General features: G+C 46.6%; 1 long non-coding RNA gene across 1 annotated transcript; it reads left to right on the top strand.

Annotated features, from left to right (window-relative positions):
• Positions 1–330: 330 nt before the first annotated feature.
• Positions 331–5,114, top strand: LOC102546557 (uncharacterized). Its single transcript, XR_015685985.1, has 3 exons — positions 331–584; positions 4,117–4,280; positions 4,672–5,114. It is a non-coding gene; the product is annotated as an uncharacterized LOC102546557 (long non-coding RNA).
• Positions 5,115–5,705: the final 591 nt, after the last annotated feature.

Raw genomic sequence — 5,705 nt, 5'->3', positions numbered from 1 at the left:
TGTGAAAGGACACGTGACGGAGGAGTCTTTGCTAGCGCCTTGCCTATATTGGTCCGCCTTACATGGTGTAGTTAAGCTTTATTGGTTGGGACTACATAAGAGAGAAATGCACCAAAAAACTTCTGGTGGCGTGCTGCAGCTTTCTGCTGCTTCCTTGGACTCGGGTTGACTGGCAGAGCGATGTCAGCTGAGGTAAGGCACATGCTGCGGGCAGACGCATAGAGGACACTCAAAAGATATAAATAGGATTCGATGGACAGTGACGGGGGCTGAGCTTGGGTTAGTTCTAGAGCCGGCTGTGCAGCACTTGCTTGTTGGTCTCAAGTCTTCACTTTGTTGAGAGAGGCACAGCTGAGAACTTCTCCTGGTGCTCCTGTTGGCCCTGCTCCCTGCTGCTGACTTGTGCAGAGGCTGAGGCCTGGCTGTCTCTGCTAGGAGCCCAACTCCACTAACCTGGACTGCTGCTCTGTCTGTAAAGTGTCTGCGTGCGGACTGAGCTGCTGCTGCTGACCTGTGAACTGACCTGCTGACTTGATTTCCAGACAACACAGACCGGAGTTGCTCTAAAGGACCTTTCTAAACAGGTTTACTCTACACCCCCAGCCCCCTGCTCCTTTCTTTTCCACTATCTCTGGTGCGTGGTGGGCTACAGGGTTAAGGTGTTTAAGAACCATCATTAAAAATAGGATTTGAAAAAAAATTAAAGTTACACTGTTCACATGGTGGCCTGGAGTTCTCTGCTCCTTGCTGCCTTCCTGGTGGCTTCGAATGTCACACTATAGTGGTGGCAGCTTGATTTGGGGAGTAACAGATTTCTTGACCACTTGGTCAAGCTAGAGCTTCCTCAGATACTGCAGAAGTGGACAGCAGCGTGAGGAGGGGCTAGAGTAGTATGTGTGGGGTCATCCTGGCAGGCTGTGAGGACTGGACAGAGGCTAACCATTGTTCACCCAGAAGGACAAGAGTGACACCCACCATGAGGGGCTGCTTTTCCTGAGCTAGATAGAAAAATGAGTTGTTCACCTGGGATCAGGGTGGGGTGACATTAACTGATCTTATAGAAGGGGAGACTGGGTCATAGAGAGTAATTTGCCCAGTACCACACTCAGTGCTGGGACAGGGATTCGAACCCCTGCCTTCTGCCTCCAGAATTTGCTCTTTGTCTGTCCTACCACACAGAGGGCATGTGGAGGTGTTAGTGCCCGGGGAAGCTCTGCTACCTCCTTTACTTTATGCCTTTTGTATTCAAATAAGAACAAAAGTTCAATCTTTGTTGTTAAGTGTTCAATTCTACTGGGGAAAATATGTAGGTTTTTTTGGTCTTAAATTCTTTTATTCCAGCATGGCCTCAAGCATATTAGGCAAGGCTAGCTACAACTCCAGAATCTTAAATCTTTTGAAGGATTACTTTCCCTGTGGTTTTAACCACACCAGTGACTATTTTTAGTCGAAACAAGTAGGCCATGTCCCTTGCTGGTGGCATTGAATGAGCTGTGAGTGGTTCCACAAACAAATAGCCAGAGTGACAAGAACAACCCCCAAAACACAGTGACAGGGTCCATTTCGACAAAGCCACAGGCACAAGTTAAAGGTTCTTGGGACTTTTCATCTCTAATTACACGATTTGTAGCTCAGTTAGCGGAAACAATCCTGGCACCATTTTCTGAGTCTTAAAAAAGATTGTATTCTGCATCAAGCTGATCCAGCGATGCCAGAGGGCAGACCAAAAGGAAGAGGAAAGAAAATGGTTAGAACAACACCAATGGACTGTTTCAAAAGGAAGGTTAAAGATTTCCCCATTCACCCTCTCCAGTGTCACACTGATCTTTCGGGCCAGTGTTTTGGAGTGTGTTCAAGTTAAGAAAAAGGAGCCACACTCTTCATTAGTCAGCAGTAACAAGCACATTCTCAGGGCATCTAATGCTGGCTGGAAACCACAGCAAGCATTGGAATCACGAACAGGGCAGCACCCATTCAACTGATTTGTGCTGTTTACTGATGTTCAAAAATAAAGACCCCATTGATCCAAGTTCTCGGCCCCTGAGTCCTTTCATGGAGCCTGTAAGCCATTGGCATGGCACACGAGGGAAAGGGAGGGCCTGCAAAAGGGTTGTAAAGGAAGTAGACTTGGCTCACCGGAGCCTGTGAAAGGAACACTGGGTGTCTGTGGGGTTGGGCCAGGGGCCCCAGCTGTCAGATGGGGCCTAGCCGAGCACGTGGTGTGCAGCAAAGAAGCAGAGTTTCCGAGAAGGAATTGGGGTGGACCGATGTGGTGAAGGAGGGCTGGAATGGTTGAGAGCCAGCTGGGCCTGGCACCAGGACGGTGCAGCAGGCACCTGAAAGGCATTCCTGCTCGAATGAGGGCCATTGTGCCCATCGCCCCCTCACCCTGGGGGCTCAGCTGGACCTCCTGAGAGGGACGCTGCTGTTCTGCCAGCTCACACCCATTATTGACATGCAGACCTGCCATTCAAAGGCTTACTCAAACTCTTAAGAGATTATAAAAATGCTTTAGCAGGCATGTCCTCCAAAAAGATGACAGTCGGAAGAGACCTTGTAGATAAGATGAAGTGACAACCAGAAAGCAGCATAGAGGATGCGAAGGAAAGGAGACACACACACACACACACACACAGACACACACACACACACAGACACACACACACATTTACACAGACACAGACACACACACACAGACAGACACACACAGATACACAGACACACACACACACACAGATACACACACACACAGATACACAGACACACACACACACAGATACACACACACACACAGACACACACACAGACATACACACACACAGACACACACACACAGATACACACACACAGATACACACACACACAGATACACACACACAGATACACAGACACACACACATTTACACAGACACAGACACACACACACAGACAGACACACACACAGATACACAGACACACACACATTTACACAGACACAGACACAGAGACACACACACACAGATACACACACACAGACACATACAGATACACAGACACACACACATAACACAGACACACAGAGTCACCACATGCACACAGACACACATTTACACAGACACATACACACACACACACATACTTTAATAATTACTAACATCTCTCGGCTTCTTCTCCTTCTAAGGACACTGCACATTCTCATGGAGTGCCAGATTAGCCTTTGAGCCTTGATTGTGAAGGTCAGAGTGAGCAGGTGTGAGCGTATTGGATCATTTGTCACCCAGGCTACTCACAATTCTGACAAAGTAGACATTGTTGTCATCAATGACCACTTGAATCGTTACATTTCAATGGGGATATTCTAGAGAGACCTTTGCATCTCTCCATCTATCAGACTATCGAAACAATGAACCTCTAAAGACAGGGGGAGCTTTTCCAGCAATCTCAGCTGGAAGAAGAAAACTGTAACAGCCAGTGGGTGTATGCATGCATTCGTGTGTGTGTGTGTGTGTGTGTGTGTGTGTGTGTGTGTGTGTGTGTCTGTGCACTAATTTGCCTCCCAGAAAGAGATTTCCCACAGTCCTAACGACTTGTCACCTTTCAGGATGAGACTGCAACACAGATAATGGTGGGTGTGACTGCACCAGGACTAAGTTTAGCTGTGGAAATCCTGGCCTCTCTATTGAAATTTTGATTTCCCTTCAGGACCAGAGATAGACTTGAGTGCTTACTGGTTCTCTTTGTCTTTCTTCCCAACGTGGTCACAGTGAATAAACCTCTGTTTTATTTTTTTTGCTTTCCACTTTTAATCAGACAGTAGTCTGTTGTTCTGCAACCCCAGGCACAGAGTATGCTGGCTGCCTCTGTATCCTCTTCTCTATTTGCCTAGGAAAGAATTTTAGTGATGGTGTCTGTCTCACCATTCTGTTTGATAGCTCTGGTCAAGGCCACTGTGACCTCCATGGTTTTGAACCCCACAGACCATTCTCAGCTTTTCCCTTATCTCACCCTACAGGTTAAACAATAGAAGATGTAACCTCTGACCCTATCTCAGTCCTGGAGGCCAGAAGCCTGAGGTCACAGCTCTGGCACAGCCATGCTCCCAAGGGTCACGGGATAACTGTTCGTTCTCTCTTCCAGCTCCCAGTGGCAACCTTCAGTGTTCCTGACTTGGAGGCTCTAATCTCTGCCTTTGTCTTGGGGTTTCTGACCTTTGGACACCACATTTCTATATTCTTCTGATGAATGACCCCTGTTCTGTGCTGAGAATGATCTGTGACTGCTGTCCTTTTGGTTTCGAATGGGTGAGTCAATATGAATTTAGTGTAAGCAAAAGTAGAAGGAGAAATAGCAAGCAGCAGAGAGATAAGATCACTTATCACAGCCAGTAGGAATGACTGGTGTAGTCTGGTTGAGAGACCCACAAAGAGCAAAAGAACGAGTAGCAAGCAGCAGGTCGTGGGTTTACATTTCTGGCAGAAAGGACCAGGGAGGTCCTGCCAAAACTCCCACTGGAGTTCTGGATCAAAAGAACCCCTGGCAGACCATACTCTACGAAGAGCTTCTGCCTTCTCATTCCCACCACAGGCTTTTGCAGTCTGGGATAAAAACAGTGACCTCTGTTGAAAGCGGTTTGCCTTCTAGCTGTTCTCAGGGTGCACTGGTTTTGATACTATTTTTCCTTCTCTTTTATAGACGGGGGCCAGCCTACCGCAGGACAAGGTGTCTGGGGGAACATTTGAAATAAATTTCCTATAGTCTGAGACAAGAACAACCAACTGCACGCAGGGCAAACCAACAAGATCCTTGATCCCAGAATCCATTCTGAAAAAGCACAAAAGGAATACGACAACTGCCAATATAATTTATACTACATTTGTATATTATATTATATTTATAATTTATATTACAACCCAAGTGGACACATCCTGATAATTGTATATACTCACCAAACCACAATAACAACAAAGAATATTTGCATTCTCTGAAAAATTCCTATGTCCCTTGGCAGGGTCTCCTTCCCTGACACTGAACCCCAGGACCACTGATCTTTTTGTGTCTTTATGTCAGTTTACGTTTGTACAAATGATCTCACTGTACAAGAACTCAGTTACATCTGGGCAATGAACTCCTACTACGTGAATGCATTTGTGTCTAGTTTCTTTCATTCAGTAGGATGACTTGACATCCATCCTTCTTGTTGTGTGTTTGTTCTTCTGTGTTGAGGGCACCAATAGAATCTTTATTCACACACTGCTTCCCCCCCCACCCCAGATAATCAATTGGGGAACAGGGCCTTTGGCTTTTACATGCAGATTCCTGATCAAAGCATCAGAACCACCCCCTACAGATGACCTTGAACGTCTGACTTTCCTGTCTTGAGTGTAGGGGTCACAGTTCTATAGTACAACTCTTACTTTTATTTGGTGCTGAGGAGTTCCGACTCAGAACTTTGTGTATGCTGAGCAGGCTGTCCAAAACAGAGTTGTAACCCCAACCTTGGCCTGTTTTAAAAACTGGGTTAGTTGGGGCTCCTGAGATGGCTCAGGAGGTGAAGGTGTTTGTCTCAAAAGCCTGAGACCTGAATTTGATCTTGGCACCCATGTCAAGGTGGAAGGAAGGAGCCAACTCTGCAAAGCTGTCTCCAACCTGCACATGTGCGGTGTAACACATGCAAATGCTAGAGCATACACACATGCACATACATGCACACACAAACACACATGTGT

Source organism: Rattus norvegicus, chromosome 4 (genome assembly GCF_021556685.1).
Source record: "Rattus norvegicus strain SHRSP/BbbUtx chromosome 4, alternate assembly SHRSP_T2T, whole genome shotgun sequence".
NCBI classification, from domain to species: domain Eukaryota; kingdom Metazoa; phylum Chordata; class Mammalia; order Rodentia; family Muridae; genus Rattus; species Rattus norvegicus.
The sequence above is the reverse complement of the archived record's forward strand: the minus strand, read 5'-3'. Positions and strand labels throughout refer to the sequence as shown.